General features: G+C 47.3%; 1 protein-coding gene across 2 annotated transcripts in view; it reads left to right on the top strand.

Moving 5' to 3' along the window:
- Positions 1 to 25,037, top strand: part of LOC138528683 (E3 ubiquitin-protein ligase TRIM39-like) — a 229,234-nt gene that overhangs the window by 126,899 nt on the left and 77,298 nt on the right. The gene's annotated exons all lie outside the window — the stretch shown is intronic.

Genomic DNA, 25,037 nt, shown 5'->3' with positions numbered 1-25,037 from the left:
CAAAAGGTGCAACAGTGCCTGTAGCTCACTTAATAGTGTGTTGTGTGGTTGTGTGAGCATCAGGGGCTATTTGCAGTGCTGCATTGTTACTCCCTTGGTCCCTGCACTGCAGCAGTGTTAGCTCACACATTTCCCTGCCACTGCCTTACTTACTGAAAAAGCAGGAACCTTTAATTGCCCAGCTGTTTTTCCTTCTGCCTTTGCTGGTAGCATTACAGGCAGCCTGGATGTGTAAAGCAGACTCAGGGACGTCATTTGGGGGTCGCCAGGGATCGCAACTGCCACCCCTGAGGTTTCCCTTGCTACCCTTGGGGTCTCCCTTGCTACCCCTAACAAAAAAACATTTTTTAATAATGTTTGTTTACACATCGAAACTGCTGGGCTGTGGCCAGTGCCATGTGACTCTTGGTTTCTGGAGTGGCTGGAATTTATGTTGGGGCATCTTAAAAAAGACAGGGGGTTCCACAAGTGTACCACTTTGAGCAGTGACCCTAAATAAGAAAGAATAGGCATAACAAACAATTTGTCTTGGTGGAATTCTATACAATAATTGCTAGAATCATTAAAGGGGTGAAAGGTCATTTTTCTATCGCTTCCCATGATGTCATTTCAGAGTGGGGTCAAATGACATCACTTCCTGTGATGTCATCAGAGGTCAAGGGTCATGTTATGTCACTTCCGCTACCCCTGGCATTTTGGTGAAATGAAGTCCCTGAGCAGACTCTTGACAGGTTAATCAGCAGGTTTCCTGGTAGGTTTCCAGGTTATAAATGGCGGACTCCCACAGCCGAGATTCAGCAGGTTTCCTGAAGGCAGGTGCATTCTGTTAGATATAATTCAGTGTAGCTTAATGTTAAGTGGTCGTCTCCCATGCAGCCAGGAATCTCATTCAAACAGCATATTCAGCTCAGCGCCAGCCCGCGGCTGAACCCTTCCATCTACAGCAGCACATTGTGGCCCTTACACCTGCCATGATTTGCATCACATTGTAAAGCGGCAGTCGGAGGCAGCCGGCCTCCAAACCTCGGTATGTGTTTTCTGCAGCACCTTCTATGACCATTGGTTCAGTGGAGGCCGTTTGCAGACCGCAGTCCTGTGGCAGTGACTGACCTGTGTATGGTAACTGCATTGTAAAATAAAGAACGCTTTCAGAGCTGGTCACATAGATATGCATGTTCAAACCGCCATTAAAAAAAAGAGAGAGCGAGACAGAGAAAAACGGAGAAACATTTGTTAAACCCGATGGTAACATGGCTTTTGGCACAGTGTGCCAGCAGATCACATGCTGCGCTCGTATGATTTATTTTAAAACATTTAACGGTATTGGTGAGAGAAGTTCACTTATACGGTGGTAATTTCAATGTGCCAGTATTTTATTTTTCAACAGAAGATGTGTTTAATAATCGTATCGAAGTTGTCATTCCAATCACGAAATGATCATGGGGTCTGAGGCCTCCTTCTCTAACCCGCTTTACTAAATACATTACTCCTACACCTACAATTCCCAGAATTCACTCTTTAAGCTCTCTTTTCCACAGTCTTTAGTAAGCACATTGCTAATAGGTCTACAATTCCTTCTATCTCAATCTTTATTATACAATTTGCTACTGAAACTGCAATTCCCAGAATTCAGTAGCTGAGCTCTTTTCCTCAGCCGTTTTGGATACTTTGTTCCTGGTACTAGTTGCCAGAAGTCTGTCCAAAGCATACGTTCTCACAAGTTGTCATCAATACTTTGGTACTTGGACTAATTGTCTGAACAGCAGTGTCTAGCCAAACTCCTGTATTTATGCACCCAGCTGCTTTCTTCCTAGGTCCTCCTGGAATTCTGCAATGCTGGTGGCTTCTCTACTCCTCACAGCTCCGTGCTGTGCTCTCCAAATGTCAGTCACATATTTCCAGCTCTCTTGGGCGCTCTCCTGGCTCCTCAGGTGGGGTCTCTAGTCTATTACGCCTTGGTGACACACATTACTAGACATTAAGCGTTCTTGCCACAACTGATTCCAGGTCTCTCAGAACCCCTCCAAAAACCTGAGTCCTCTTGAGCAGTCCTCCACCAGGATCCAACTCCAGTACTCCCCCTTCTCCTAGCACCTTCTGAGTTAGAGGTCCCTCGAGCTTCTTTTGCTAGTGTCTCTATATGGCCTCTCGCAGATCTCTGCATGTCCCTAGGCCTGTGGCTAATGCATCCTCCAAGAGCATTCAGGATGCACATATGAACGTTCCAGGTTGGCAAACTGATATCAACATCTGAATTGTGACAAGCTCCTAATCAAGTAGATTTGCTAAAAGGTGCAATTCATTATGCACCTGAAACCACCAGGTTAATTGGCTATATTTACACAAGATGGAAAGGTTGCAAATAAGTGTTCCACCAAAATAGTTGAATGATTAGAAACATAGAAGCAATCGACGTCTTTCAGGACACAGGTCCAAGCAATACTCGCACATGGATCCAAGCGACACTTGCACATAGATCCAAGCGACACTTGCACATAGATCCATGCGACCCTTGCACATAGATCCAAGCGACCCTTGCACATAGATCCAAGCGACCCTTGCACATAGATCCAAGCGACCCTTGCACATAGATCCAAGCGACCCTTGCACATAGATCCAAGCGACCCTTGCACATGGATCCAAGCGACCCTTGTACATGGATCCAAGCGACACTTGCATATAGATCCAAGCAACACTTGCACATGGATCCGAGTGACACTTGCACATAGATCCAAGTGACATTTGCACACCGATCCAAGCGACCCTTGCACACCGATCCAAACTACACTTGCACACGGATCCAAGCGACCCTTGCACATGGATCCAAGCGACCCTTGCGCATGGCTCCAAGCGACACTTGCGCATGGCTCCAAGCGACACTTGCGCATGGATCCAAGCGACACTTGCGCATGGATCCAAGCGACACTTGCGCATGGATCCAAGCGACACTTGCGCATGGATCCAAGCGACACTTGCACATGGATCCAAGCGACACTTGCACATGGATCCAAGTGACACTTGCACATCTGTACTATGCTATCAGCCGCGTGGGTCTCAGGCAAGCCCTAAAAAACACACCAAATACGAAGTCGAGGGTAATAAGCACGTAGAGGTGTCACCCTGCACCCATCATTGGCACAATCACACAATGATCGCTGGTATGAAAAGGAGCTTGGCCTAGAGTAGGGTGTACACCAGGAGACTACATGGTGCTTGAAAGATTGAAAAGCAATTTAGGAGGGACCAAAAGAGAAGGGTGGAGACCGAGAAGGGTCAGAGAGTAGGAGGAGGAGGAGGGGGAGGAAGAAGGGGACAGAGGGCCAATGCAGAATAACAACCAAGCAGGGGTACTGATAAGTAGATTAAGAAACCAGTGGGCCCTAGCTGTGTTGCAACTGAGGTCCGAGTGCTAGAGATGTGGAAATCCATGTTGACTGAGGCCCAGAGATTGGTAGGGGCAATACATAACAACCCACAAGAGTAGCAGACCACTATCCAGATACTGGCTGGTGTCATAGTCCACACTCTGGAGGGATTGGGACTTCCTCACCAAGATTGTGAGACTGGAGGGAGCAGTAGGAAGCCAGAGCGTGTAGTGAGCACTTGATCAACTGGGGGAAAAGAGAGGGGGGGTAGAATGACCAAGTTGAGTTTCATATAACTACAAAACACCCCTCTACTGAATCAGCTACCAATAATAGCAGTCCCACCTTAGGCAACACCAGGTACAAAAGACTGAGGTCTCGAACCAAATCTCTCCACCTAGCTATCACACCCACCCCTATTATCTACACCCCCACCAACAAAGACTCTATGCCCAATACTCACCAACACAATGGTCCTCCCAAAGCACCAGCCAAACCACCTAAAAGTGCCAAACTCCAACACCTACACCCAAACCAGACACCACACCACACCACTTGCAGCACCCACTCCCAATCTCAAATGCACACATCAACGCAAACTCTCTTGGAGCATATGCTATTGAAATCCACGACCCCATCATCAACCGTCAACTAGACATCCTAGTGGTCGCAGGAACAGCACCATTGCTAGCACTCGCTACCCCCCTCCACCCCCCCAGGATTCAGCATACTCGGGACAGACAGAACCAATACCCAAGAGAGTATATTAGTAAAGTAGAGAGGGCTGATTAGTAGAGTGCAGAAAGGAAAGTTGTAGAGTTGGACTGGAGAGTAGAGGGAATTAGGATTAGTGAACATTTGAGTGGAAAATAGAAGTAAGAACAAGAGGAGAGACCATCAGAGGGGCAAAAGAGGGAGAGTGTAGATGCGGTGGGAGGATGAACAAGGGAGGAGGGTAGGAGGAAGGGAAGTAGAAAGAGAAGCTCAGGGTGGGGAATACAGGGGCATGAGAGGGAAGGACAAAAGAAGTCTAGGCAATTGGGATATACCTATTCCAATTCCAACGATCATTGTTACATTTGTGGGACCCCTGGAAGGGATCCACCTGGGAATTCCCACCGGGAGACGGCTAGATCATCATATCCAGCCAGTCAGCTGCTAGTAGGGGCTACTGATCTCTAGTAACCATCTTGGGTCTCAGGGATGCCTGGGCTAGGGAGGGAGGCAGGAATGAGGGCATGGCCCCTAGTTATGCCCTTGAACTGCCTCCAGGAGTTGGCGTCGTTTGAAGGCCATCCGTGATACCCCCTGTATGTGCCCTGTTGAAGGAATACTGTTCCATGGCCGATCAATCCATTACTTGCCAATTTGCCGGCCTGATCTCTGGTTTATTTCAGAACTACCCCCACCTGCATTCTCCACAGCCACCAGATGCCTCGGCCACCTGAAAGGGGACACTGGTGGTCCAAGCCAAGTCGCTGCATAGAAATGACCTGACTCACTGTGGCACAGGAAAATGCTAGAGCAAATGCCAACATGCCCAGGGCCTGAACCAACTTCAAATGCTAAGTTGGACAAGGGGGCATGGACAAAAGGGGTTTATCAAGACTTAACGCATGAACGCCCAATCCCAGAAAAAAGTACAGATAGAGATTGGCCCCTAGGTTCATATGGGGCACCACCAGACCAAACAAGGTGAGGGGAAGGCTAGATCCTGGGCAGCAGAAGTATGAAACACCGGCCAAAGAAAAACAGTGAGGGGTGTGCGGGTGAGGAAAGGAGGTGGACTTGGAGACCTCGTGGAGGACAGCCACCAGAGAAGAGTGTTGAGAAGATTTTGGCGGAGATTGTTAACGGTGAGGTGGTGGTAGTGAGAGAAAATGATACCAGAAAGTGCGAGTGAGGCTGTAAATCAGTGTTGGGTGGGGTGATTCGGGAACTAATTACAGAATTTGTTTGTTTATTTATTTATTTGGTAATGCGCACCGAACCCTTAGGTAGCTGGGCGCAACAGGACAAGTAAACTTAAAGCTTAGTTACAGAGCATGTCAGGAACATGTACATACATCCAAGAAATATAGAATTATTGCCACTTCCAGGTTACAGTAGAGTGGTGGAAGCTGAGGGTCACATAATATATAATGCATGTTGCAGTCGACTAGTGTGGTAAGTAGAAAAAACAGTGAATGTGGTAGAACGTAACAGGTATCAGGGAAGGGGTGAAGTCCAGATATGGGCAGAACAGGTTAGGAGTCATTTGTTTGAAGCCATTTTAGTACATTGCATATAAATTTAGGATAAGGTTGTTCCATTCTGATGTCTGAGGGGAGAGCATTCCAAGATTGTGCTGCTTTGACCGGGAAACTGGAGCCACCATCTGTGATTCGTTTGAATCTGGGGATCTCTAGAGTGTAGGGATTGGCAGATCTCGTAGGGCGAGTAGAAATTCTCCTATTTATTCTTTCTGAGAGATATGGTGGTGCTAAGTTGTTCAGGCACTTAGACGTGCGTGAGACTGTTTTAAGGAGTATCCTGTCATTTATTTTGAACCAGTGGACATCTCTTCTAAATTTAGAGACATGCTCTCTGTTAGGAATATTCAGAGCTGCTCTTCGGGCATTATTTTGCAATCTTTGAATTTTATCCGTAATGTATTTATTGGCACCTGCGTACAGGGCATTACAATAATCCAATCTGGACATTATAAGAGCATTGCCAAGGTAATGCAGCTAGTTTCAGAGAGAAATGGTCTGCAGGCTCGGATGAGTGTGCAGATGTAGGCTGTTGTAGATGGAAGAGGCTTAACTTGTTTCTTAAAGGTGAGTGTGGAGTCAGGGTAAAAGCCCAAAGTTTTAACAACGGGCATCACCTTGATGGAGTTATTATCAATGTTGAAGGAGGCATAACTAGGGCTATGTTTTTTGAGGTTCGTCTCTGAGCCTAGGATCAGGATCTCGGTTTTGTCGTTTCTCAGGCAGAGGCCTTGGGATGCCATCCATGCCTGAATGAGGGGCTGTATCTTATTTACTAAGGCGGTGTCCTCGAGAAAGTTCCCTGAAAGGGGGATGAGGATCTGGGTGTCGTCTGCATAATTTATGTAGGTGACATCCAGTCTGTCCAACTTATCAAACAAGGGCTTAGTAAAAATGTTATACATAATGGGTGAGATACAAGATCCCTGAGGTACTCCACAAGACATTTGTATGGGGTCAGCGGAGGCTGAGGGGTAAAATACTCTCATTGTGCGGTTGGCTAAAAAGGACTGGACCCAGGTTATGGCATCCCCTGAGAAATGGGCAACCGACCTGAGGTGGTTGCATAAGACTGTGTGATCCACCAGGTCAAAGGCTGCCGATAGGTCCAGGAGAAGTAACATAGCTGTTTTCCCATTATCCTTCAGCTCGTCGATTTGGGTCTTAAGGTCTAGTAGGGCTGTTTCTGTGCCATGAAGAGGGCGGAAGCCGGATTGCCATGATCCTAATAAGTGATTAGCTTCCAAATATTCCTGAATTTGAAGGTAAGCTACTCTATCGATAATTTTAAGTAAGAAGGGGACAGTAGTGATGGGTCTATAGTTAGTCGGGATGGTCCGGTCTAATGTTTGTTTTTTTAGCAAAGGAAGGACCCACGATTCTTTGAGATTATTAGGCACTGAGTTCATTTTGAAGGAGGCATTAATAAGCTTAGAGATGAAAGGGGGTAGGTCTCTAGCTGGATCCTTTATGATTTGGGCTGGGCAACTGTCTCCCTTGCAATTCGAGGGTTTTAGGGAGAGTATGATTTCCTCTGTCTCGAGGATAGAGATTTTCTTGAAGCTGAAAGGTGTGGTAGTTCTGTCCCTGGTGGGTTGGGAGGGTGGGGGTTGAGTGACAGGGATAATTGAACTGAACTGGGTGAAGATTGAGAAGAAAGGGGAGTATAAGGGTTAGAGAGCAGAAGGGGACAGAGGAGGGAGAGAGAGAAGGGGAGAAAGTGGTGAGTGGAGGAGGAAGGGAGAGAATGGTGTGTTTGACCATTGGAGAAGCAGATGAGGGTAACATGTAGAGATGGAGGAGTAGAAGGAGAAGGGGATAGGGGTAAGTGTAGAATAGAGTGGAGAAGGAGACGAGGCAAGTGCAATAGAGAAAGGTGTTGGGTACCTGTGGAGGCACAATATGGATAATCTTGTACAATCTCATCTGGGGTCCATCAGATAGGGAACCCACTGAGAACCCCATAGAGAGAACGCCACATCTTCAAGGCCCTCACATTAGATTTTAGATAGTAGGGTTATCTCTCACTAGATACCACACTGGTATTTAAGTATTTCTGGACTAAGGAGGTGGGAGCCCATGGGAGGATGAGAGTGGGATGCCCACTAGTATATCCCAGCCCTTCAAAATACCTTGTACATCTGAATACCTTATATTGTATCTAATAAAATTCCTCGAAGAAGACCTTGGTGGCTGGGAGGCTGTGAGGCCATCTGTGTTGAGGAATAGAAATACCCAGATGTGTGGGTAACTGCAGCAGTGTTCCTTCTGCTGCTCTATCTTTACCTCACCGCACTCGGATACTATTCATATGGAGAACAGCATTGGATTGAACAATAGACCACGCGATGTTTCCTGATCCACTCAAGAGCATGCCATGTAACACATATGGGATGCATGTGGAACTATCCATCCTAGGATTTCCTGTGAGGAAGCACCAGTTTCAATACAGTGCATCGGACACAGATGGACAGTGTGATCATCTTAACATGGCACATGCCTGGAGGCACACTGGACTTTGCCTTCCACTGTAGCAGCCTGTTGGAGCACTGATGCAAAGAGCATCACACTCACCTACAAGGTGCTGCGAGCAGCAAGCATCAACATGCAACACTGTCACAACTGCACTGTCTCACAACTATGACAACTTTAATTAATTCATCTTTTATAATGCGCTTCATATGGGGACCAGTCGTTAAGTGCGGGACGGGATTCAAACCTATTTTGCTCTGCATTGGCTTCCTTCCAAGACAAGCGTGTTGCCCCTGAACTATCCTTCCAGACTTACACACCACTGTAGGGATGTGCATCCTAATCAGGGCACCACATGTTTAATGACTGTATTAAACCTTTCACTAGGCCATCGAGTTGTGGACCATACAGTACTGTGGTCTTCTTGCCGCATCTCCTTGAAGTTGATGAATGTAGTTGCCATGGATTAGAGCACTGTCATCTTTTCCTTTGCTTGGATGGTACAATCTTAGTGCAGAACCACAGCCATCTCACACCAGGTCCTGAACAGATCAGTGATCACTGTTTTACCACCCATTGTGAACGGTGTCCAGTTAAAGTACCAAATTCAAAAGGATTGAATGCCAAAGGAGAGCGTTAATTTGACCTAAAACAAAAGGGTCATATTTTTTTTTATTTTTGTTATATATTTTTTTTTGGGTTTCCGTTTTGGAAAAAACAGTGGGTTTCACCACAAAAAAGGGGGTTTAGGGGGGACCCCCCACCCAAAAAAAAAAAACAAAAAAAAACAATTCGACCCTTTGGTTTTCGGTACTTTTGATTCGACCCTTTGGGCATTCGATCCTTGGCATTCAAACTTTGACCTAGAACCATTGTGAACTATGGGTGCGTTCAACCCATCCAGATTTTATTTCACAGGTAAGTTGCACCAACAAACCTTCAACGGTCACCAGAGGGAGCTCAGAAATCCTACGTCAGAGTTCCTCTAGAACCTCTCCTTTTTCAACATCATTGCACTCTCCTGCACACATTCCATTGAATAACATAGAAATCACCTTTTAGCACTGAGTTGTGGGAAGCAATTATGTGCTTTATAGAGAAAGGTGGTGCAGCGCATGGCGATGGGTCGCTTACAGCAACGGGATAAACACAAAAGCAGATGGGAGCTTCGACGAAGGAGGTGCAAGGATGGAGCATAGGCTGCGTGACAGATATGGAAGCAACAAGTGGGAATACAGAGAGTGGAAGCAGACAGCCAAGGTGCCAGGTCAAGAGGAACTCCAGAGGGTGATGTTCTAAGTGTTGTGGAAGAGGAATTCCTTGAAGAGTGGGGTTTTGCGTCCTTCCTGAATTTGAAAAGCTTGAAAGCGAGTCTGGCACTGTCCATTATCACCGCAATCACAGGTGTGACCGCTTCCCACCTAGTTTCTTATCTAGCGGCTAGACCGGTCCCCCAGAACTCCCCTCACCCCAACCCCATTGGGTACTTCTAACGTGCTACCACAAGTTATATATATCAGGAACACCTGCCACAGCACACCATTTTATCTCGTGTGTGGCAGGTGAGCATTTATTAGGCCCTCATCCACACTCAGACGCCCATTGAGGCCCTTTTGCTGTCTGTAGTGCTTTGTTCTCCAATACCAGCACTCCCAGTGCTTTTCCTGACCCTTCGCACCTGCTTCCTTGACCAGTGGCCAGTTCCGTTCCCCTAGCCCCCTCCACATGATCCTATTGGCTGCTCCTAACTCGCTACTGCGAGGCATCATGTATTATCCCTTTGCTTTCTTTCCACGCTACTGCATGCACTTTGACCCCCTCCCCAATACCTCTTCCATGTTGCCACCTCCACCCCACTCCCCAAAGCTCTGTGATTGGGCTTTCAGCCGTATTTATTCCCAGCACCTACAGCAGCCCCATGCCCTGGTAGTCTCCTTGGCTAAGGACCCTGAGGCAAAGGACCGCTCCAAAAGAAGCAGCTCCAGATGGTGTCTGCCGGTGTCAGCCGGGGAAATAGGAAGCAGGCAGCAGTCAACCAGCAGCGACAGACATAGTAAGTGGGGTGTCGACAGGGGGCACAGGAATCACTGTGCCCCATTAAACTGGCTGACCTCTCCCATATCCTTTCCAGTCCGCCACCCAGCAGTTTGTGGCCTGCATGTACCCATTTCCAGTTGGCAACTCTCCCCACTTAATACACCTACCGAGTTGTGTATTGTTTTGCAAGCCATGTATCGTGTCTAGGAGAACTGTTGGTTGGCAACACCTCACATCTATGTGGATGGTACTCTAACTGCACTGGCTACTCCGGTCAAATTTGTGGTTATTAGTCTCTGTCACATCTGGATAGAAGTGTGGATGTTATCTTGTGTCCAGGGTTGTGGTTATTGGGCTGCATCACATCTAGACAGATTTGTAATGATTTGCTTGCATCTCATCTGGACTGCAATGTGAATATTACCTTGTGTCACATCTAGACAGAATTGTGGTTATTGGACTGTGTCGCATCTAGACAGAAGTGTGGATGTTGCCTTGCATCAAATCTGGACAGAATTCTATCCAACCGTTCCACAGGGGGTGTAGCCTTGATTTTCCTGAAGTGGATCCCTGCCTCTGTCATTCCTATGCAGACCTACTCCTCTTTGAATGCCTTCTCTGCAGTCTCTCTCTCTCTCTCTCTCCCTCTCTCTCCTGGCCACTCTCTTACTGTGGTTTTCTATCGGCCACCTCATCAGATCTCCTCTCTGTGTGGGTGGACCTCTCCTCCTCTCTCTCAGCCTGGACCACTCAATTCCTCCTTCTTGGAGACTTTAACATCCACCTGGATGCTTTCTGTCCCTCCTCTGGACTCGTTCACAACCTCTGCGACTCTTTCATTTTTTATTCTCCCCTCTGGCCCGACTCACTCTGCTGGGCACACTCTGGATGCTCTGATCTCCTCAGACCTCCCTCTCTCTATTGCCCTCAATACTCCTCTCTCCTGGAGTGATCACTTTCTCCTTTCCTCCCATCTCTCCCTCTCTACCCTCAAGCCAAGCCAACTCCAGCAATGCCACCTAGCTTCTCGGTCATCTGACCCATGAAGCGTGTGTCAGTTGAGTCTTTCCCTCCCCCTCCTCATCCTCTGGCTAACTCACATCCTGACACAGCACTTTCCATGCTCCACTCTTCTATCTCTGATACTCTTGAAGTTCTTGCCGTGTCATGAGGATCCACTTGAAGCCCAAAGCAATGTGAAACTCCTGGTATGACTTTACCTCACACCCTTAAACGCAAGTGCAGGGTGGCTGAGAGGAAATGGCTAGCTTCTTGTGCATCTTCTGACAAACTGGCCTGCCGCCTGCGCCAAAGGCAATACCAGCTCTCTGTCTGCGCTAAGGAAAGAGCCCACATCCAAGCCCACGTCTCTGCAGCATCTAACAACTCGGTCAAACTCTTTAAAATCTGCAAGGAGCTGGCCACTCCTGCTGCAGTCTCTACCTCTCCTGTCCCCTCCGAGGCCCTCTGCACGGCCCTGTCTTCTCATTTCATCTATAAATCCTCATTTCATCTCTAAATCCCAGGACATCCTGTCCACCATGCCGCCCTCTCCTCCTCCTCCATCTACTCTCTCTTCTACCTCTGGCCCCCCGGTGGCCACCTTTCTTCCCTCTTTCTCTTCCTTTCCTCTGTTCTCCCCTGACAAACTTTCTAGCCAAGTCTGGTCTATGAAAGTCTCGTCAAAACAGGTTCTTCCCTGTTCTTCCTAAACCATCAAGGACCACATTGACACCCTCCCTCCTGCCCTGGCTGACTTCTGCAACCACTCCTTCACCACTGGAGCCTTCCCTTCCACCCTAAAGCACTCTCTTGTGCACCCTCTTCTCAAGAAAACCTCAGCCAACCCCTCTTGCCCGGCTAACTATCGCCCGAATTCCAAAAACCTTTCCTGGGTAAACTCCTGAAAAAGCTGTCCATCCCCCAGCTTAATCTTCACACTGGATCTGTTTGTTGTCTCCATGACCATCAATCTGGCTTCAGAGCAGCCAGAAGCATGGAAACTGCTCTTCTGAAAATCTGTTAAGACCTGCTCTCTAACCTTGATTCTAATCTCCCTTCTGTCCTCATCTTACTCGATCTCTCTTCTGCCTTTGACACGGTCAACCATGCCATCCTTCTCAATAGTCTCTGTGATAACCTGGGTATTACTGATCAGTCCCTGGCCTGACTGACCTTGTTCCTCTCTGATCGACACTCCTAGGTCAAACTTGGATCCTTCCATTCATCTATCTCATGCTCTACCTGTGGTGTTCCCCAGAAGTCTGACCTCTCTCCCTGGCTGTTCAATCAATACCTGGCACATCTTGCCCACCGCATTGCCACTCTTCAGGAGTGGTGTACCACCAGCAATCTCTACCTTAATGCCAGTAAGACTGAGATTCTCCTCATGGGCACACCTGCACCCTCCTTTCCTGTCACTCTCTGGCTGACCTCCCTTGGCCCTTTTCCTACTCCCACCTGTAAGGCTAAGAACATTGGGGTCATCTTCAACTCCACACTCTCCTTTTCTCATCACATCTCTGACATCTCTTAGAAGTCACACTACCAGCTGCACCTCCTCAGAAGTATTCTTCCTTTCCTCTCCTTCCCCCAGAAGCTCACTGTCTCCAGAACTCTGGTTCTCTCTAGGCAGGACTATTGCAACAGCCTCTTTCTAAATCTGCCTGCTTCTACTCTCTGCCCTCTGCAACTCATCCAGAAAATGACTCTGAGATTTTTCGTTGGCCTTAAGACCAGGGATCGTATCTCTATATCACTGGAATCTCTGCATTGGCTCCCGGTGGCTGCAAGGATTAATTTAAAGACCTTCTGCATTGTCTACAAGGCCTTCTGGGGCCTGGGTCCTCAATACATCCAACTCTGTCTTTATAAATATCTTCCTACTCAAGCTCTTCGCACAGTCGCTTCTCCACGCAACAAGTTGGTGGTAGATCTCTTTCTTCGGCTGGGGCGTCCCTCTGGAACAGCCTCCCTGCCTCTCTGAAACTTGAGGAGAACCATATCCGGTTCCGGAAGCACCTCAGGACCTTAATCATGGTGTCCGGTCAAAGATTTGAATCCAAAAAGATGGAATGCTATAGGATCGAGTCAATTTCACCTAAAACAAAAGGGTCAAATTTTTTTAAAATTATAAATATATATTTTTTTGGGTTTCTGTTTTGGAAAAAGGGGTTTTACCACAAAAACGGGGGTTTTGGGTGGGGACCCCCATAAAAAAAATATACAAAAAAATCCCCCCAAAAAAATCAACCCTTTTGTTTTAGGTCCTTTTGATTCGACCCTTTTGTCATTCGATCCTTTGCATTCGAATCTTTGACCTATAACCCTTAATCATTGCTTCAGCCTTCTCTTTTCCTTTTCCCTGCTTATTTCCTGTCTGATACTGCACTGGTAACCTGGCTACCCTCTAATTTCGGTCCCAGATCCCTGCCCGCCCAGTTGCACATTTACACTGCCTTCCGGCAACCCTTGAACTTGGGTCTGTATCTGTAACTATACAGTCTCCCTACAGGAACTTTTGGACACCTGCTGTCTGTACTTCCCCTTGCACCTGCCACCTGCTGAACCGCCCTTCTTGGTATTGTTTTGATTGCATGTACAGCGCTGCCCCCTACCCTTTCCCCTTGCCACATTTACCCTCCCCCCTCCCCTGCACTTGCGCAATCTCAATGCCACTTGGCCTAGTAAGATTGTTGCCTCTGTCCTCCCTCTGTGCCCCCTTCCTTGCCTCGTCGCGCCTTGAAACACTTGTGTATAGGCACGTTACAAATGCCATAGCATATCATATCATATATCATAGCCTGTGTCACATCTAGACATATTTCTAGTAATTGACCTGCTTCACATCTGGACATAATTGTGGTTATTGGCCTGCATCGCATCTAGACAGAAATGTCAATATTACCTTGCGTGGCATCTAGACAGAATTGCAGTTTAGCCTGTGTCACTCATAGACACATTTGTAATTGTTAACCTGCGTCACATCTAAGCAGAAATGTGAATATTACCCTGCCTGACAACTTGACAGATTTAAAAAAAAAAAAAAAATATTGATTTATTCAAACTAACAACAATACAAACCAAACATGCAGTGCATATATCAACAGTTCAATTATTCATCATTTAATACTAATAGCTGCTCCCCATATCCCACCCCCCATTACAAGCCTATTTATTCCAAATGCTCTGTGTCCGTCTCGCGTGGTGGGGTCTCACTTTCCGTGGATTCAGACAGATCTTGTGTTATTCCAAACAATTCAGCTATTAATAGTTTCCATGCCATCAGGCTTCCCACCTCCTCCTCTCCACCTACATTACTCGCCTCTTGCCATACCGTGGTTTCTGCCTCCGCCCATTTCTGCAATTCCTTCCACCACACCTCTACCCGTGGCCTATGGCATGTCTTCCACCCCATGACAATCCTCATTTTTGCAAGCACATATGCTAGATCCTTCAATTTACTTACATGTTTAAGTTTCTGTGCTCTGGGGAACCCCCCTAGCAAGCAGGCCCAGGCTGTATTTATGACAATAGTCATCCCTTTTTCCACCAGTCTCTGTGCTACTTCACCCCAGAAACGCTCAATCACTGGGCATGACCAAAACATGTGTACCATGTCAGCATTTTCCTCATCACATTTAGGACATGCCTGTCGTCCGGCGTTATCAAACTTAGATATTCTTTGAGGTGTCATATATGCCCTATGCGTAATATACAGTTGTATCTGATGCAATCTGGCATTCCTTGAAACCTTCTTGTGGTATCCCAGGGCCCGCTCCCACATCCCATCCTCCATCGAGGCCCCCACTTCCTCCTCCTAGTCTAGTCTCAATTGCTTTAATTCTTCCCCGACCTTTGATATTATCATCTCATACAGTCTAGAAATCTCATGTCCCCCTTCTGTTATATCATATATTACATCCATAATAATGTCTGGTTCTTCTTCCAACACTGTTTCAGGCCATATTTTCCTAATTTTCTACACCATTCTGTGATATGTGATATATTGGCCCTTATGTAATCCCGTCTCCTCCCCTAGTACTTCAAAATCCCTAATAGTCCCCTCTTGCCAGATATCTCCCATCGTTACCACCCCCGCCAATTCCCAGTGGGTCCTTATTGTCATTCTCAATTGCTTATCTCCCCCTGCCAGTGTAGCCAATGGTATCTGCGGGGAGCATGGGAGTGAGTTCCCCATCATCCGGCACGCCTGACGCCACATCTTCCAACCAAGTCTCATCATTTTGGGCGCTCTCTCATTTCCGTCTTGGGCAGCCAAATCATTTCTCTTAAATAAAATGGGGCACAATCCTGACCAAACAACCTGTATTCAGGGGTCAGTTCGTCTGAGAGCCGTTTAGCAACGTATTGCAGCTGGCTCGCTACATAATAAACCTCATAGTTAGGCAATTTATCCCCCCTTTTGGTACCATGCCATAGGAAGTCCCTACACAAGCTGTTCAGTTTAGTGAAAAACTTCTTGGGTCTCAGATATGGAATGTTCCCATAAAAATGCAGGAGCCTGGGTAGGACCACCATATTTAGCATTGCCCCTCGTCCCATCATCACTAGGGGCAGCTTCACCCAGAATTTCATACACTTCTCAATTTTTCCAATGGCTACCTCAGTATTTTGCCTATGTTCTTCCTCAACCGAATGGTACACATTTATCTCAAGGTACCGAAAGGTTCTCACCGCCCATGGTATTTGTAACACCGGAAATCGCCCTTCAGTATTCCCCGTATAACTACCTAACGGGAACAGACTAGATTTTTGAGGGTTCACCGCTATCCCAGACAGCCCCGCATATCTCTCCATCACCTCCAGGATATATTGAAGATTTTCTTCCGGGTACCTCAAGTACAATAGCAAATCATCCGCATATAAGGAGATCAAGTGTAGTTTCCCTCCCACCTCAATACCTATAGTATCGTATTGCTGTCTCAGGTATATTGCTAGGGGCTCTAGGGCTAGTATATAGCGCACTGGGGACCACGGGCATCCCTGTCTGGTGCCTCTGCTGAGTTGCCATCTTTCAGATATCACTGCCCCTGTTCTAACCCTAGCCAGCGGTTCACTGTATAGCCTTTTCGCCCATCTTACATATCCTGGTCCCATTCTGTAACCCTCCAGGGCTGCCAGCAGCCATGGCCACTTGACCGAATCAAAAGCCTTAACCGCATCAAGTGATACAATCGCCATCTCGCCGTCTTGCTTACTACCCCATTCGACAACTCGATGGAGTCGTCTGTGGTTATGTGTTATATTCCTGTTCGGGACATAGCCCGTCTGATCGGGGTGTATAAGTTTGTCAATGACTCTCCGCAGTCTGCTTGCCAAGACCGCCGTCAATATCTTGCTGTCCTGGTTCAACATCGACAGCGGTCTGTAAGAGCCACAGCTATGCCCCGGCTTGTTAGGCTTGGGGAGCGGTATTATGACCACTTCCCTTAGTGACTCCGGCAACCGTCCTACCTCAAACGCCTCATTTAGCATTTCCAACATTGAGGGGAGCACTTCTGCCATATAAACTTTGTAAAACTCAATCGGGAATCCGTCCGCCAATGGGGTCTTATTCGTAGGCAGCTGCTTCACCACCTCTTCTAATTCTTCCAAAGTGATTGGTGCATCCAGCTCTTCTCTTTCCTCAGCACTTATTCTAGGCAGTCCTATGTCTTCTAATGTTCCTATTATCTCTTCTTGACTACTTCCCTTCTCATCACCATCTAGTAATTTATAATAATCCGCAAACTCCTGATTAACTCCCTCTTGGGTGTCCGCTACAGTACCATCCTCCCTAGTTATCGTCCTGATCCTGGGTCTGGGAGTTTCACTCTTATGTAACCATGCCAAAAGCCTTCCTGTTTTATCACCTCCCGCATGCTGTCTCTCTATATATTTTTTATAGTTAAGGTTGCACAGCCTTTCCCATTGTTCCGCACATTTCTGTTGCAATTTAAGTATCAACTCCGTATCTCCACCCCCTTATTCAATGCCCTTTCTAGTTCCCTTTCTGTGTCTTGCAGTTCAGCCACAATCCCCCTTTGCAGGCCTTTTGATTTAGCTATGGCTACCCCTCTCATCACTACCTTGAAGGCTTCCCATATTGTGCTCGCCGAGTCAACGCTACCTGTATTTTCTCCAAAATAATTTATAATCTCCTCCCGTATACCCTCCTTGAACATCGGATCCTTGAGCGCCTCCGCCCGAAGGCGCCATGTCGGAACCCTTGCTCTCGGAGGGCAATATTGCCACCCGAGAACCAGAGGCGAGTGGTCCGAGAGGACCCTCGCTTTATATTCTGCCTGAGTAATCTCCATTAATACCTCCGCCGTGGGAAAGACATAGTCCAGCCTCGTATGTAGCTGCTGCAGGGCAGAGTAATGTGAATATTGCCTTTCTTTGTGGTGTTTCGTTCTCCATACATCTGCCAGACCAAAGTCATCTAGCAGTGTCTGCAGTGCTTTTGCCGCTGGAGTGGGTCTCTCAAACTTGCCATCCAACCTATCCACCCTGGGGTTCAATACACAATTAAAGTCCCCTCCCCAAACCACCGCACTACCCATGCACATGCTAAGGTTGTTACATAAAGTCCTGAAATACGCTGCCATATTTTGATTGGGGGCATATGTATTTATAATACTGATCCCTTTATTCTCCAATAGTCCCCGTAATATTAGCATCCTCCCATCCATTTCGGCCACTTCCTGCAACAGTTAAAACGGGACGTGCGGTCACCCAGATAAGTACCCCTCTAACATAAGCAGAGTATGTTGAGCCCCCCACAACCCCTTTTCATTTCTTTGCAATCGTTTCAATTTTTTCCCGTGTCAAGTGAGTTTCCTGCAACAGTGCTATATCTATCTTTTGTCTTCGCAAGTACAAAATCACCTTATTTCTTTTCAGATAACTGTTAAGTCCCCTGAAATTCCACGTGATTATTTTAAGCTCCCCCATGGTCTATGAATGTTCCCCTTCCCCTCCCACCATTACAATCCAGATCCCACTTCTGTCTCAGTCTGTCTAGGCTCGTTCCCCAATTCAAACTTCCTAAACCTACAAACACTTCAAACTTCCCCTTCCTTCCCGCCCGCTTCCCTTTCCTCAACTACAACAAACCACTGCACACATCCCCTTCCCTCCCCCCTCCTCACCCCACCCGGAAACATTCCCAGCTCCCTCCCAGGATCTCAGGCTCCCCTGCGTTTGGGCCTACCCTGGAACCCCAGGCCAAGACCCCAGCAGGGTGTCACCACACTATTGGTGACCTAACTAATCTCTAGGTGGGGGTGTACAGACTAGCTCTGTCAGGCTCCCTTATAAAGCAATAATCGCAGTGCTCATGTCTTATTTTCTATTCCTAACTGGTTTTACCGGCCGACGGGCCACATTACTAACTATAGTCGAGTCCCATAGTTCCATGCCGCACTCATTTCATGTGCCCCCACTGCGCATTACTCATCTCCTCCATCCGTCTGGATGTCCGGCTCCTGTGGGCAACCTTGCATATCAAGCCATCCCATGGCGTCCTCCGGTGTTTAAAAAAATAAAGTTCTGTTTTTGTGGAAGACTTTCAATTTCACCGGGTAAAGCAACATATACTTATGGCCCGCTTCTCTCAATCTCTTCTTAACCGCCCAAAGTTCATTAGACTTCGCTGCACCATCAAGGTATAGTCTGGGTAGGCCGTTATGCTTGCCGCTCCTCTCTGGATTGTGCCACCTTTGCGGAAGTGCTCCAGTATCCTTTCCCGATCTCGGTAATTAAGGATTTTGGCGATCACTGGCCTAGGCGGGGTACCCGGCGGCGGCCTCCTCATCAGAGCCCTATGCGCCCTTTCCACCGCGAACCCCTGAGACAAAGCCCCTCCAGGTATCTCCTGCAGCAACATGGACTCGATAAACTCCGTGGGGTTGTGGCCCTCTGCTCCTTCCGGCATGCCCACAATGCGAATGGTATTTCTCCGGGCGCGTCCTTCCGCTTCCTCCGCCCTATTCTCCAAATTGCCCACTCGCTGCACCAGGGCATGTAGTTCCAATTTGTGTGAAGCACAGTCTGCTGTATTCGGGCTCACCTCTTTCTCGAGGTTCTCAGTGCGCTCCGACAGTGACCTGACATCCTGCCGGAGAAGGTTCACCTCTTCCTGCACCTCTCCAACCTTGCGGTCCAGTGCTGTTTTTAATTCAGTTACAGCCAATTCAAGCTTGGCTTCCCAGGCCAACTTCAGGTCTACAATTGCAGCTAGGACCTCCTGGTTCATGCCCATGGCAGAAAACACACACCGACTGTTGCTAGTCGGTAACCCTCTGCTGCACTCCTAGTGGGAACTAGTCCCAAGTGAAAGTTATACCTTGTATATGCTTAAGGCTCCAAGTATGGAGTGTTAGATATACAGGGACGGGAATAAAATTAATTGTTACAGAATTATAGTTGGTTTTGTCTAATATTCAAAAGACTAACAGTATATCTGGGGCTCTGTCAATCTGACAATCTACAGACAAGAAACCATCAAGCTGAGAGTGGACAGATATAAAGTAGACCCAGTAGGCAATATAACAGAACATAATCAATTTAATTGGTAGCATACAACTCCATTGGAGTGTGTTAATACTAATCACATTCACAGGTAAGTTTGTACCGGTCAATAGTTCAAAAAACAAAGGACAAAATTCAATTTGAGCTGGACAAAATACTCAAACAAAACCTGTTTGGTCAAGGAAAGAACACACATATGTAGTATACATTTACAGGATACCAGTGGTAGGGTAATTTATATGCAGGGTAATCACCACCTTGGTGTTGCCCCGCTGCTGAGCAGTTACATTAACTCTGCTCAGGGTTCCTAAAGACACTCCTATTGGGTAATCAGTGCCTACGCGTTTCGGATTAGTGAAAATCCATCTTCAGGGCAGGACGTGTTTTAGTTTCATCAGAGTTCAGTTGCAATTCCTACAAAGTATAAGGATACACTAATTAGGTCTGAAGCATATTTAGAGGACTCTATTATTTAACTCACATAAATGGGAGAACACTAACCTGCTCTTCTTGAGAAGCAGGATCGAATCATAATCACCTGTGTGGTTGAAATAACAAAAAATGCAGCTTGTAAAAGTTTGACCCTATGCGTGAGACCATATTGAACAAATACTCAAACTGTAAAGGTAGTTACTCACATAGTCACAAGACAGCAGTGTCTCGCCAGGTGCAAGGGTGGTGTCAGGCTGTAAAACCAGGATTAGGTAGCTGGAGGCATGGAAGAGAATCTAGGTTACTATCAACTCGAGGCATGTAAATATATGCTTTCTATGAGCGTAGTAATCGAAAAACACGATGGAAACCAAGGTGTTATAAATGTAAAGTAACGTGAACTCTATATTCACCAAGACTTAAGGTCAACCACCTGAGAAAGTCAGTAGCTCTAGTGGAGGGCGTTAATCGTAATTTCCGTACAACGTGCAATGAAGAAGTGGAGGCTATTCAGGCTAACTCCAGGCATGTAAATATATGCTTTCTATGAGCATGGTAAACGAAAAACACTGCGGAATCCAAAGGTGTCATATGTGAAGTAGCGTGAAAACTATATTCACCAAGACCTAAGGTAACTGAAAAAGTCAGTAGCTCTAGTGGAGGGTGTCAACCGTGGTGTCCGTACAAAGTGCAGTGAAGAAATGGAGGCTGTTCACTGTGCTCATGCACCCATTGTGATTATCGTTCAATGAACATCAAGATCATGAATACTTACGAGCGGGTCGTCCACCATAGTGAAACAGCAGCAGCTCACGCGGGCGAGCTGCACGGCACTCCCCAGCTAAATGCGTTGCCATGGGAGCGGCATGCAGACGCGTCCCCGCGCGGGGCGCCATCTTTGTGTGGGACAAAAAGTCCCAGGTACGATCTAACTCGAACCGAGCCTCAAACTTGGTATTGAGGTAACCTATAAACCTTAAACAGTGCTAAAAATAGTGGCACGGTAAGGAGGACAACGTAAGGGAAAGAATACCTTTGTGGTTTGTATACACGGATTGCGCCGGGTCGCGCGTGCGCGCTCTTTTTTTCTGTTGCTAGGGACGTGTTACGCTCTCAGTCCCTTGTAATCTGTATGGGTTCCAGCTCAGATTAGACGAGGGGATGCCTCGACAAATAATTGAGCGGGCATACTGAGGTAGGCACAACAATCGCATGCAGCAAATAAACTGCATGGTGATCAGACTCATTCCACTCGATCCTAAAAACTAAAGCTTACATAACAAAAGAGCGGGTATGGGGGCAAGTCTCCTTGAATGTTTGGGTTGCGGGGGGAGGGGCAAAGAGGCAGCGGGGAGCTGCCTGGTGCCCCTACCTCCCTCTATGTTTCTGCTGAATAACGAAAATCACAAGTCGGACAGCAACATGGCAACCTGCCAGGAGCTATCCAGTGTGATTGTTATTCCTGTTTTAGATTGATAATCAGATGGAATTATACTGAACTCTGCACTCTGGTGTCTTATATGGGTCGCTGACCTCCATTCGTATTACATTGAGTATTTTTCAGGCTCCCGGCTGAGGGGCTGTTCACAATCTAATGTTGAATCAAATCCATGATCAGATAACGATTAACTTGAGTAACAAGATAAACATTCCCAATCCTAATCCAGTACATACTCCGTATGTTCACACTGGCAAACCTATCTCACTCAAACATTCATGCACCTGTGATTCAACCAATGTAGTCTACGCTCTCAAGTGTCCCTGTGGCTACTATTATGTGGGGATCACTATAAGGAAGGCGAAACTGCGTTGGACGGAACATAAATCCAACATCCGAACAAAAATTCCTAGATCACCAGTGGCAATGCATTTTCAGGAAGCAAGGCATTCGATTGCTCAACTAAAATGCATGATCCTTGAACAAGTGAAAGTAGGTCCAAGAGGGGGTGATGTACAAAAGAGACTACTCCAGACGGAAGTCTTTTGGATTGCCTCAGCCCAAGGGGCATGAACTGTGAATTCGATTTAATGTGTTTTCTCTGATTTCCACATGATTAGTCCATGTGCTTGTATTAGTGTTTATAGCAGTGTTTTAACAGTGTTATGCCAACTATAAGGTCGGTTTTTACTTCCAATCCAGATTTCACACTCTGGTTAATAAGATATGTGTTATATGTGTGATTTGCAGAACACAGCTGTCACTGGAGACAATTTTTGTTGACCCTGTAATTAACACTGGAGTACTATGTATATGTGGCTCGCAGCGGTCCACTCTCGGTTGGGGGCCTGCCTCTCCCCCTCGTCCACCAGATGTTTCGCGGCACCCGTCTTGCTCGGGCCGCGGGGTCTTCTTTGTTTAACTCGACTCTGGCGCGGTCCTAGCGCCGGCAGTCCCTTTGTTTCACATTGTGTTCGGGGGTTTCTCTCCCGATTCCAGACAGCTCAGAGCACCTATGCACGCCTGTGGCAAGCCTCGAGGTGTACGTTTCCACGGTTCCACCCGCCCCAGAGTCCATCCAACAGTAAGCGGCTTCATCGATCTGCTAATTTCTTCATCGTTATCTCGGAGGGGTTGCCATTTTTTATTTTTCCGGTCCACAACTCCTCCAGACCTCACGCACCTCGATCAGTCGTTCCGAATGTCCTGCGGGCTCCAAAACTAGCACCGGGTGTTCACATTGTTTTCATAAGCTGTTGCTTATGTTTTCATGCTCGCCAGTCCAGTGCAACTGCACTTTTTCCAAGGATAAATGTCGGATCACCAGGAGCCCCACTAAAAGCACGTCCGTTCACATGGCCTTGTAGCCACGCCCCCGACAACTTGACAGATTTGTAGTTATTGGCCTGTGTCACATCTGGACAGAATTGTGGTTCAAATAATAATAATAACGCAGTCCCAGTAGAGACTTTAGTTGTATTTCAAACTTACATTTTGTACTACACAATTTCCATTGTTCTAATTTATTTCTGTTTAGTTATTGTATATAGTCTGTTTAATTAAACTATATATATATTTTATTGACCCTTTATTGGACATTCCGTTATTTTGGACTGCTATAGGGGAGATGGGGAGCAGGTGCAAGTGGATCTAGGCCACCTGGCCTAAACCCCGCCCACTTGGTGCCTTCCAGCCTGCCGCTCTTTTTCACCGCTTAGCAAGCCCCACCCACCTGGTGCCTTCCTGCTTGCTGCTCTTTTTCACCACTTAGCAAGCCCCGCCCACCTGGTGCCTTCCTGCTTGCCGCTCTTTTTCCCTACTTAAGGAGCCCTCCAGCCTCTTTTCCTTTGTAGAAGGGGAGCAGGTGCAAGTGGATCTAGGTCACCTGGCCTAAGCCCCACCCACCTGGTGCCTTCCTGCCTGCTTCTCTTTTTCACCACTTAGCAAGCCCCACCCACCTGGTGCCTTCCTGCTTGCAGCTCTTTTTCCCCACTTAGCAAGCCCCACCCACCTGGTGCATTCCTGCTTGCCATTCTTTTTCCCTACTTAAGGAGTCATCCAGCCTCTTTTCCTTTGCAGATGGGGGGCAGGTGCAAGTGGATCTAGGTCACCTGGCCTATGCACCAACCACCTTCTTAGCCCTGCCTCTTCCTTCCTGCTCTTAACTATTAGATCAAGGGCGTCTCTCGCCCGGGCATCCTAAGCGTAGGGCAGACAAATAAAAGGGCAATTCCTGTTCGGACCAGGAGGACCCAGGGCCTGACCCCCTGCTCAGACAGCAGGTAAGCATGCACCAACATGTGTTACTCCCTCTGTCCCCACAGGCCATCCCCACTCCCTCTGGTCCCCCCCTGTGATGTTCCCTTGTGCCCCCACCATTCTCGCACAGAGGGGTAGCCTGTTTTGCTTGAATGTTCTACCATGCTCCCCCTCCCCTTTTGCCCCCCTCCAGCCTACCTCTGCAGGAGTCTGTCCTGATAAATTCTGGTTTCACCATCACCGTCTTGTGGGCAATGCTGGATTTGACTTTTATGGACTTCGTTCATTCACGGTGCGTCACCCTTTCTCAACTCTCATGCTGGACTTTCTTTTCATTTTGTACTCATGGTGGCCCTGAATCATGCTGTTCCCATTTTCATCTTGTACTCTGGTTTGCAACATTATGTGTTACTACTGACTTCTGCAATTTTATTCACTCTCCTCTCTTGCTTCTCCACTCTTTTGACTGCTAACTCTCTGTTCTCTCCTCCTTTCCCTTCTCCCTTTTCCTATCTCCTCCCCTTACTTTCTTCTATGCAGTTACTCTATCAGAATTGTCCCTGGACCTAGTATGATAGCAACCTTGTCTGTCTCCTCCTCCCTCCCCTTACTGGTTTTTTCCTCCCCACCAAGCCTCCCCTCCAGCACTATCTGAAATGTCGTCAGGCCTAGTATGATAGTCGCTTGTTTTGTTCCCCCCCTACCTTTCTGCACCCCTCTCCCTCACCTCTTGGTTTTTCTCCAGCTCTACCAGAAATGTCGCCAGGCCTAGTACGGTAGTCGCCTGTCTGTTTCCATTCACAATCTCCCCCTCCCTTCCTTATCTATGTCTTAGCTCTTGCACTATCTGAAATGTCATCAGGCCGAGTACGATAGTTAATTTCACATCCTTACTCTTCATGGCCTGTAAGAATGTCATTGTATTTTCCCTTGTTCCCTTCCTTGCCTTGAAGCGCTTTGAAACACATAGTTTATTTATATAGCGCATATACACAATCATATCATATACTTTGCTGTTTGGGTTGCCCAAGAGCAGTATGGCCTTCGTTGAGTAGGTTTCCTCAAAAAGCAAAGGATGTACATCTCCTAACTGTGCCTGTTTTAACTTTATTATTGGGTTCACTCTTGGAGTGCAACACTATGCCCCATGGCTCCCACCCCCAAGCAAACACTATTCCCCATGTCCCTCACCCCCAGCCAAACACTATGCCCCATGTCCCTCACACCCAACCAAACACTATGTCC

The sequence above is a fragment of the Ambystoma mexicanum genome, chromosome 7q (genome assembly GCF_040938575.1).
Source record: "Ambystoma mexicanum isolate Mex_15411 chromosome 7q, UKY_AmexF1_1, whole genome shotgun sequence".
NCBI classification, from domain to species: Eukaryota; Metazoa; Chordata; class Amphibia; order Caudata; family Ambystomatidae; genus Ambystoma; species Ambystoma mexicanum.
Note: the sequence above shows the minus strand (reverse complement) of the source record. Positions and strands in the feature narration are given on the sequence as shown.